This window comes from Sarcophilus harrisii, chromosome 6 (genome assembly GCF_902635505.1).
Source record: "Sarcophilus harrisii chromosome 6, mSarHar1.11, whole genome shotgun sequence".
NCBI lineage: Eukaryota > Metazoa > Chordata > Mammalia > Dasyuromorphia > Dasyuridae > Sarcophilus > Sarcophilus harrisii.
The window spans coordinates 179913572-179924748 of NC_045431.1; positions in this window are offsets into that span (position 1 = coordinate 179913572).

Consider the following 11177-nt stretch of genomic DNA (forward strand, 5'->3'; position numbering starts at 1 on the left):
AAAGGTTCAAAGACCGTTAAAGCAGAAACTCAGGGTTATGCAGAGACCTGGAACACAGGCCTTCTAGACTCTAAGACCAGTGCTCACTGATCTAAGCTCACTCTGTCGGTTGGGTAACAATACCTCCGCACAATACTTGAGTTTACATCCTCCCTCAGACACTCTCTTGAGATGGTCATTTCCAGATTTGGAGGCAATTTTATAAATTCCTGAGTAGGAGCTCCTGGGTCCCTCATTGAGGAAGAAGCACTGTGCCCTATCTGTTATAGCCCTCCCCTGCCTTACAGGAGAATGGGTCCAAACCAAGACTTGTTTTGCCAGAAGACACTGACTTCAACGGAACTATTCGTCTCAGAGAATCCAGATGAAGGTGACCTGGTCCCCAGAATGTTTCCTCTGCATACTTGAGAGCAGGTAACATGAGTCCCAGATAGCTCCTGTTTTAGATCACCTGTCAAGGGGCACCTCTGAGTCTTTTGTGTTCTAAACATTGTTCTCATGTGGAGGAAATAAAGTTGTCTTTTTTTTTTTTTTTCTAATCCACACTGTACATTGAATAACTTTTTGATTCCCCTTTAGTTTGGATTCAAACCAAAAGCTTGGAATCATTTTCCCCAGGTCTTTGGGATGAAAGGTAATCCAAAGACCCTGATTCCTCTTTAGAGAGGAAAGCTTCCCCTGGGAATAAAGCCAAGACCTGTCTGAGTCTGAAGCTGAAGGACCACTTCCTGGGAGAGGACATCCCCAACCCCCTGAAGTCAGCTATGAATCTTGTTACAGACTGAAAAGTCCAGAGACAGAGATGATATGTGAAGGTTCCAGGGAAAGATTTAATCAGTCTTGATCCAGGCTGGCCCCTTTATAACTTGTTAGGTTTCCTTTGTCAAAAAGACTATTTTATGGAAAATTCACACAAAGCAAGCGCTTACAAAGTAGTCACAAAAAGCAACACAAGAACAAGGTCTCTCTTAAGAACTTTAGAATGAGTTGTATGACATGGGAGACCCTGGGACAGGACTGCCCAGCATAGTGTGCCCACATCAGACAAGTGCTGTGCTCTGTGAGCAAACCAGAAGTGAATTAGTTCAGAAAAAAATTGCAAGATGGGTAGTTATGGTGACCCTCAAATGTTCGTAGGGACCATCTGTGTCCAGCCTGTGGCAGAGCATTCTGAGCTCATTGGTCTGATCAGCCTCAGTCGTACACACTATAACTTGACTCTAACATTGTGATGTCATTTTGGTCCTCTTCAAGAAGAAAGGACAACAGTCACTATCACTCATTAGCCAAATTCAGCTTCTTTAGAACTTGTTACTCCTTTGCTCAAGAAGCTTCAAGTGCTCCCTGTGGCCTTGAGGAGCATTAAGGCTCCAAACAAACTGAGGGTCTTGCAGCTCCTAGCAGGGGACTTCCCATAGCCTGCCTCTGTGGCTGCCTAGGCTGTCCCACGCACCTGGAAGGTAAGCCCCAAAGCCCTTCAAGGCCAGCTCAAGGGCCCTCCCTCCTTCCCCCCAGTTCTGTGATAGCTATAACTTCCCAATAGAAAAAAAGCTACTGGGGCCTGGAACCGCTTCAGTTTTGTGTTTTCCTCCTGGTACAGAACAGGCAGCCAGTCGATGTATAAAGCATAAGCATCTTTGGGCCACTGCTCTGAACAATCAAGCCTGAGGTGTATTTGCCAGCCAAATGCACACAAACAAAAGTATTAGGCTGGAACCCCTTACATGGACTCAAATGCAGCAGGTTATGAAATTAATTTCAGGGTGAGCATTTATTCCTCAGAAATAGGCAAACACTACAACTCAGGGCTTGATTTATTATTTGGTTGATTATTTAAACTTAAGAAAACAATAACGAAAAGATCAATAATGTAGATTGAACTTCAAAGTGTGTGGGGGCATTTTTGGAGCTAATTATTAAATTAATTGAATTGCCATTCAATACTCTTGATGAACCTAAGCAAAAAGACCACCAAGAAGCCAAAGCCAATGTATATGTGATACCCATGCAGAGGATGAAATGAAAGTGATATTTTATTGTCACAGAGATAGATACACCCCCCCCCCCCCATCTCTGAAGCTTCCAGCCTGGAGACATCAATTAGAATTGATGTTAATTTTACTGTCACTAACACAGTCCTGAACCAAAGTTTCCTTTGAATGAAGACCATGGCCATCACATCAGTCCAGACCAATGGGCCCTCCAGCCTCTCTTAAAAGAAAGGCATTGAGGACTCCAGACCTTCTCCAAACAGCTTTCTTTGCTGGGAAGCTTATCTTGACATCAGATCTCAAGCTACCATTTTGCACCTGCTTCGTCCACATCACAGCCCTTCAGGTACGTGCAGACAACTCTTGTATCCATCCTAAAGCCTCTTCTCCTGGACAAGCATCCCCTCTTATCGTCCTATTCTCTCTCCTTCCCTGTCTTGGCCAACCTCCTCCGGATCCTATCTAGTTGGTCAATGTCCTCCCTTAAATGTGGTACCCAGCAGGCAAGGCTACTTGCTCATGGAGTCTAAGCAGGGCAGAATGCAGAAGAACCATGCTGTCCCTCCTCTGGAGCAGGAGGGCAGAAGAGAGGGGCAAGGAAGGAATCTGGAGCCCCAGAATCTCCCTCTGCTGCCTTTGTCTCTCCGGGAGACTGCCAGCAAATCTCCTAAACCCATCATGCTTCTTACACAGCCTTAAAATGATGGATGGGATAGGACTTGAGGCCCTCTAGGTCTTCCAGGATCCAGGTTTCTTTCCTTGGCTGTTGTGTACTCCCATAGGATGGAAGGCTCTCCACCATTGAAACCCTCTTCAGAGAGGTGCTAGTGCAAAGGAGATGGTGCTGAATTTGGCATTGAGAGAACCTGTGCTTAAACCCCACTTCTAACACTCACCAGTGTCTTAACTTTGGATAAGCCATTTTAATCCTTCTGTGCCTCGGTTTCCCCTTCTTTAAATTGAAGGGGCTGGTTTAACTGGCCTGCCAGGTCTCTTGCAGCTCTCTACTTATATGACCGTGCTAGCTAGCCATTCTTCCCTCCTTCTAACCTTGCTGGCATCCTGCTGACCCTGCTGGTTTAGGTATGGCTAAGTAGCACAAAGCAATGCCCTGTGGGGAGGAAGCATTTTAGTGGAAGATTCCAAGTTCCTCTGTGTGTGTGTGTGTGTGTGTGTGTGTGTGTGTGATTACAACCTAATATAATATTCATGCTTGGTTCCTCTGACCAAGGTTTCTATTAAATTAATAAAATAGATTAAATTAAGACAATTGAAATGATTTGAATATATGACCCAACATTCATTTCTAAGTCTAATTACAAAGGAAAAATGTCAATACCAAGTGCCTGACTCATTCCTCTTTCTCTTTCAGATGTTTGGGATTGGGATACTTGGCCTCTGGGGGCTAAGGGAGCAGAACTTAATGATCAAAGGCAGTGTTTACAATTTAAACAGAAGACTCCAGAGTAAACATTTCTGGGAAACCATTGTAGAAACTAAGGGACGTGACAGATAAAAAGGAGAGAGAAAGAGAAGGAAGAAGAAGAGTGAGAAGGGAAAGATGGGGAAAATCATAAGATCTTGTCTGGAAGGGAGTTTGGAGGCCATCATGTCCCATCACTTCAATTTACAGATGAGGAAACTGAGGCTACAGAGGGAAAACCACTTACCTAGGGAAACCCAGTCAGTAAGTGTCGGGGGCTGCATTTGAATAAAGATCTTCCTTGCTCTAGGTCCAGAACTCTCTGTATTTGACTGATGAAGAGATCCCAGGGTGGTCTTCCATCATGGGGTTGGACCAGAGCAGGTGACCTGTTTGCCCAAAGCTCTACCATCTGCCCTATATTTATCTTGTCTGTCCTGATTTTTGTCTCCCCTCATTAGACTGTGGGCTCCTATTTGTATCCCCAGCACTTCACCCTGTGCCTGACACATAGAAAGCACATGTTAAGTCAATAAACATTTATTAAGTGCTCACTGCATACCAGACACTGTGTAAACCACTGGGGTTACAAAGATAGGCAAGAGAAAGTCCCTTTCACTCACAGTCTAATGGGGAGACAACATGCAAACAGCTTTGGTGATTTTGCTCTTTATTTGTCCTTCATTTCCAAAGAGGTCCAATGACGTCGCAGATTTAGGTCGTGAAATTGGAATTGCAGAGTCATCAGCTTCTCTCTCTCCCAGAGTTGGTTCTCAACTGCTCATAACAGTGAGGAAAGTCTTCACGTGCTTGGAGTGGACACTCCCAACTCACCGATGGGTTTGAGTCTCCATCTGTCAAACAGTTCGCTGGGATGCGGCTGTCCCAGCTCCAGCTTCTTGGAGCCACAGGTGAGAGTCAGGTGACAGGTGGACACCAAAGGTGGATGAGCAGCCCTCCCTGAATAGCTCAGGCCCCCCATCCTCATCCTGGACACTCCCCCCCCCCAATGACTATCTATATATATGCTAGGGGATGAACTGGAAATGATCAACACAGAGACGGCAGGAGCCTTAAAGGGCATCAGGACAGGTTTCCTGTAGAAGGTAGGATTTCAGCGGGGATGGAAGGGAGCTATGGAGCTGGGGAGCTGGGGAGGACATTCTAGGAGGAGATGGGGCAGAGGGGACAGCCACCAAGGCTCAGAGACAGGCTTACTGGAGGAATAGGAGACAAAGGTCACTGTCCTGAAGAGTTATGGGGAGGTCATGTAAGAAGAGGGGGTGATAAGGGAGGTAATGAAGGGGGATCATGTAAGAAGAGGAGAAGGTGGGAATGGGTGGTGAAAGAATTTGATCAATCAATGGTTTTGACTGATCTGTGGAAAGAAATAGACATGCACTGCATGGGCTTCCACATGTACTCTGCATCAGGGAAATAAGGGATGTGAAGACCCCTCTGACAGGCCCAGGAGTACATGAAAGGGTCCTGTTCTGGCTCAAGGGGCCACCCTGACCCCGGTATCCTTCTTGCTACTGTAGCAGCTGCAGTTGCTTGTTTTGCAAGGTTTCGCAGCAGCAGAAACGCTGCAGGGATGGGGGGGGTACAGGAATGGGTCCCTGCCTGGGAAGGAAAAAATATGAGAGGGGGAGGATGGCCCCCATGCTGTCACTTGCCATGACTGACCCTTTTTTGGAGATACCATTGCACCCGGGGTCTGGGGCCCAGGCCAGACTTTCTGCATGGCCCAGAAACCACAGGGCTGCTTCCTAAAAATAAATAGCCCTTGGAAGATGCAGGGGGCTAACATTTACATGACTCCTGTTGGGTACCACACACTAGTCTGAGCACTTTACAAATGGTGTCTCATTTGAATTATATAACAATGTGTGAAACAGGTGCTATGGTGATCCCCATTTTATGATGAGGAAACTAAGGCAGAGTTAAGTGACTTGTATAGAGTGACACAGCTAAGGTCAGACTTGAATCTCCCTGACTCTAGTCACTATATCACCTTTTATCAGGTACCAACTGCCTGGCCCTGGCTGAGGGGTTACTCTGTGTGGTTGCCCTCCTGCCCCACACATGGTTTGCCCTGAATCCTGCGTGAAAGCAGGAAAGGGCAGAAGGCAATCGTCAGGTCTGTGGCGTCCAAGCCTTGGTGCTGACATCCCTCACTGAGTGCAGTGGCTTTCTGCAGAGCTCTGTTTGGTGTGGGGCAGAAATGTGCCCAGGGACTGTCCAAGATGGGTCCCTAGCTGCAGGTGGGCACATGCTAGTGCCTTCTACTGACTCGATTTGTTGTTCAGCTGTCGTTTCGATTCTCTGTGACCCCATTTGGGGCTTTCTTGGCAGAGATAATGGAGGGGTTATTTCCTTTTCCAGCTCATTTTACAGATGAGCAAATTGAGGCAGTTACTTTCCCAGAGTCAGACAGGTAGAATACCTCTGAGGTCACATTTGAACTCAGGTACTGGGACATTGATTCATTGTTGGTGGAGTTGTGAACGAATCCAACCATTTTGGAGAGTAGTTTGGAACTATGCTCAAAAAGTTATCAAACTGTGCATACCCTTTGATCCAGCAGTGTTACTACTGGGATTATATCCCAAAGAGATTATAAAGAAGGGAAAGGGACCTGTATGTGCACGAATGTTTGTGGCAGCCCTTTTTGTAGTGGCTAGAAACTGGAAACTGAATGGATGTCCATCAGTTGGAGAATGGCTGAATAAATTGTGGTATATGAAAATTATGGAATATTACTGTTCTGTAAGAAATGACCAACAGGATGATTTCAGAAAGGCCTGGAGAGACTTACACGAACTGATGCTGAGTGAAATGAGCAGGACCAGGAGATCATTATATACTTCAACAACAATACTAGATGATGACCAGTTCTGATGGATCAGGCCATCCTCAGCAACGAGATCAACCAAATCATTTCTAATGGAGCAGTAATGAACTGAACTAGCTATACCCAGAAAAAGAACTCTGGGAGATGACTAAAAACCATTACATTGAATTCCCAATCCCTATATTTATGCACACCTGCATTTTTGATTTCCTTCACAAGCTAATTGTACAATAATTCAGAGTCTGATTCTTTTTGTACAGCAAAATAATGTTTTGGTCATGTATACTTATTGTGTATCTAAGTTATATTTTAATATATTTAACATCTACTGGTCATCCTGCCATCTAGGGGAGGGGGTGCGGGGGTAAGAGGTGAAAAATTGGAACAAGAGGTTTGGCAATTGTTAATGCTGTAAAGTTACCCATGTATATATCCTGTAAATTAAAGGCTATTAAATAAAAAAAAAAAAAAAAACATTTGAACTCAGGTCTTGTCCAGAGTCCTATCCACTGCACTACCTGCTGCCCACTGACTCCTTTTACAGGACAGTAACTCCTGCTCTGAAAAATAAAATCTCTTAGAAACTTGACTTGAGGTGAGAAATAAGAAATGAGTCCTTCAGCTTCATGTGTATGAGAACACTTATTTTAAAAAGCAAAACAAAACAAAACCAAATCTAGTGCGCAAATAATTATGTTTTTGGAAGAGTAAAGATAAGTACAGTATAGACTAAAAAAATGGAGAAGGCTGAAACCAAATCCAAATGTTCCAAAATGATGCTCAAACAATAAGTGTCTTAGAACTGGAAGGAATGAGAGGTTTTCTATCCTCAATCACTTTGATATACCCTGATACTATCCAATATTGTTTTTAATGGAAACCAATTAAGCTCCACTTGAAAAACTTCAGTTGCCTCTTAAAGCAAGGAATCCCTTTTCTAGGTACTCTCATGACCAGGAAGTCATTCCTTGTATTAAGGACAAAATCTCCTTATACGTTTTACCCCGACCAACATACCTCCTGAGCACTCTATATCCCTCACTTACCATCACAGACTTTTAGCACCATGTGGTCCAAGTCATTGTCCTGTCTTATCCACATCTGAAGAAGAATTCTCCTCACCAATCTCCTGACCACTGGTCCTCCTCCCTTTGTCTGAAGACCCTCCCAAGTGAGGTCCTGCCTCCCTATGCAGAACCCTCCACTATCTCAGTCACTCTGTTTGACCCCCAGTTCTCTGAAATCACCTTTTTCAGGTGGCCCCAGGTAACCCACGATTGCTTCCCCAGAACTGTGTTCAGCATGTGGATTGTTAAGTCTAGATTTTATTTACATCTGTCCTGATCAATGACTCTTTATTAGACTTGGCCTGGCAAGACCCCTTTGGCGAGTGTTGGACCTGGCTGTCTTCCAGGACAAAGCCCTGATCCTTCTGGAGTCTCTTCCTTGCCCTACTCTGGGGAATGACCTTTTGGATCAGCCTTTGACGTTGGCTCTCAGCTCCTGCTGACCACCAGCCTGTTCTCCCCACATTACTCTGTCCTTGCTTCCATTTTCTGGACCCTTTCCACAACCCCCACTTCCAAGGCAATGTGAAGTCTGAGAGATGCAAGAAGCTGTTTAACCTGTAGCTCCTGAGCCCCTCAGTGTCTTGCCCATTACCATTCCACTAGCAGACATTAGTTAGCTTTTTATTAAAGAATATTTACTGAGAACATAGCAAGATCAGTAGCTAGGAAGGATTTCTCTCGATGACTTGTGTACATGCTCCCAATGAGCATGGGTGAACATGGGCATGCCCATGAACACATGCATGGGGGGGGAGGGGGAGACAGATAGACACAGAGACACAGAAAGAGAAATGCAGAGACAGAGACAAAGACAGACAAAAACAGAGAGAAAGAAAGAGACACAGAAAGATAGAGAGGGAAAGAGGGAGAGGGAGACAGAGACAGAGATAAAGAGACAGACAGAGAGAGATACAGACACAGACAGAGAGAAAAAGAGACAGAGACAGAAAGAGATGGAGAGAGAGACAGAAACAGGGAGAGGAGGAGGAAGAAAGAAGAGGAAGAAGGAAGAGAAGGAGGAAGAAGGAAAAGAAGAGAAGAGGAGGAGGAGGAGGAGGAGGAAGAGGAAGAGGCTTCAGTCTTAAATACATGGCCATGAAATACACACACATGCAGAGAACTCCAGGTTAGGACAGAAGGCCTTTTTCCCCTTCGCCTCTCCTAGTCCCTCTCTGGAGCCCATTGCCAACACTTCTTTCCATCAGTCAGACTCTCAGATGACCATCTTCCCGTTTCAATCTGTGGGGGTTTCCTCTGTTGCTGGCCCCGACTCATGCCTCTGGTTGGCAGGGAGAGCACTGAGGGCTCTCCCACAGTTTCCTAGGCTCCTCTCCCATCAGAATACTCAGTCACTGGAGAACAGGACATTTCCCATAGTCACTAACATTTAAAAATTAACATTAAGTGCTTTCATTATTGCAAAACGCTGCAAGTTTCATCTCATTTGTGACTATTATCCCATACTCCAGAGAGAGGAAACTGAGACAGGATTTGGATCCAGCCCTCTGGACACTCTGCCGCCTGTCTCCTAAGACTAAGCATGGAGAGGAATCAGAGATGCCATCTGCTCACGGGCACGCGGTGGGGGAGGAAGGAGTACGGGGCAGCAGGAGTCGTTGTCTCCCTGTCACTAGGAAGGAACAAGATCAAGAGGTGTGCTTTTGGGTGCCAGCAGCCCCAAGCCCTTGGAGGGGACATCCGCGCGCGGTCAGTGTAGCCCACCAGGAAGGACATTATCATCGGCCATCTTTTGACCTCTAGTATTACCGGATCCCCAATGCCCATTGCTGCGGGACTCCTCGCTGGCGGAGACCTAGGCTCGCCTTGGGTAAGGGGCAAGAGAAGAACGCCGGACGTTGGGGGTTCTGCGTTGGGCCCTTCGGGGGTGACGGCGGCCCCGCCTCAGGCTGAAGGAGGAGACGCGGAAGAAGCCGCGGGAGAGGAGCGGGCTTCTCCATCCCGTCCCGGCCCCCGGCCCGCTACACTGGAGACTGCAGGGAGGCTCCCCGGGGGAGCTGGCTGAGGTACCCGCTCCCTTCCCTCTCCGGCGGGCACAGTCTCCTAGGTCTGCTTCTCTGGTTTATGGGTGTTCATTGTGGGACTGGTATTAAGGGGCCAAGCCTGGCTATAAAGCTCAGGGTCCCGCTTCCCCGAAGAACGGAAGGTTTCTCCCGATCCCGGAACTCCTCTCTCTAGGTTAGATTTTAAGGAAGCAGAGCTACGTCGTTCTGGGCCTAGAGGCCCCAGCCTCGGGCTTCCAAAGCCTCTCTTAGCGAAGGGGAAGGGGGAGGGCGGAGATGTCCCAGCCTCGGGCTTCCAAAGCCTCTCTTAGCGAAGGGGAAGGGGGAGGGCGGAGATGTCCCAGCCTCGGGCTTCCAAAGCCTCTCTTAGCGAAGGGGAAGGGGGAGGGCGGAGATGTCCGCGCAGCCTCCTTCGGCGTCGCAGAGCTACCTCTCGCGCTACTACTGGCGGTCCCCCTCCCTCCCCGGGGCGGTTGCTTCTCTGTGTGCTTCGGGCTCGGGACGCTCCCTCCCCTCCGGGACCCGGGAGCGCGCGCGGGGCTCTATCGCAGAGTAAGGGGCAGAGGCCGCTGCCTCAGAGACCAGCTGCTCCCTCCTTTTTTATCCGAGGGAATGTGATGAGAGGGACCGCCGCCCCTTGTGCCGCGGCCCCCTCCGAGGACGGGGTTGCTCCCCGGCCGAACGCTCCCCTTTGTGTTTCTCCTGCCTTAGGACGGGGCACGGGGGAGCCCGGGGCCCTCCGGCTTTGAGGCTTGCCTCAGGTTCCCGAACCGCAAAACGGCGATGACATCACTTCCGGATGTCCCCGGCACACAGCGGGTGCTGCTTTCCCTCCCTTTTTGCAACAGAGGAAACTGAGGCTGACGAGTGGGGGAGTGACGTCGCGGTGGGGGGCATCACGGGAGTTGTGGGGGGGAGGAGTGGGCTGCCGCACTTTTCCATGCCCTTCTCCCCTTCCCCACGTGCCCTATGACCCCGGAGCTAGGGCCTGGGGCCGATGCCCTCACTGTGCCCTTCTCGGCTCCCACAACTGTATCCCGTCTGCGTTCAGACTAGCGATTGCTCCACGTTGGCCCGGTAGCTCCTTGGGGGGCAGAGACCCCATTTTTCCGTTTCTTTGCACCCACAGGATTAACCTGAGGCACGAAGCCGAAGTTCGAGGCCTGACTGACAATCAATGTTGGGAGGAGCTTAGATGAGGGCGGGTAATGTGCCTGGGTAAGGTCACATGACTTCAAGGTCGGGGAGGGATTTGATCCCGGAAGTCTCTCTTCGAATCCTCCTCATTTATAAACATCCCCGGCGAGGTGGCGTGACTGACAGCAGGTGCAACCAATAAGAGTTCGGTCTTGAAAGAGGCTTCTCCCCCCCCCTCCTTCCTATGCTCACCCTCCTCAGGGTGCCTAGTTACGCCTTTGTGTCGGAAGCGACAACCAATCAGAGATCCCGGCCTGGATCATGAGATCTATTTCGTCATAGAGAAAAACAGTAAGCCAATGAACAGTCTGATTTAAATCACGTGATCAATCCATTGTCCAATCCGGGACAGGAACGGAGGAGGGAGTGGTGCCTGTGACATGAATCAAAATTCTCTCAAGGGGGTGAAACGGCTTCACACGTTGGCCACGGACACGAGCACGGTCTCCGGCTCAGACACGGGCGCGCGCGCGTGCGTGCGTTGCCAGGGACTCCTCGCCTCGCCTCCTTCCCTAGAATGACGCGCTCTGTTCCAGCGCCCCGCCCCGCAGGGTCCCGCTCTCTGCGAAGAGGAGGCTGCGCGCGCCCCTGGCGACCGTGGCTCAGAGAGGCTTATTCCTA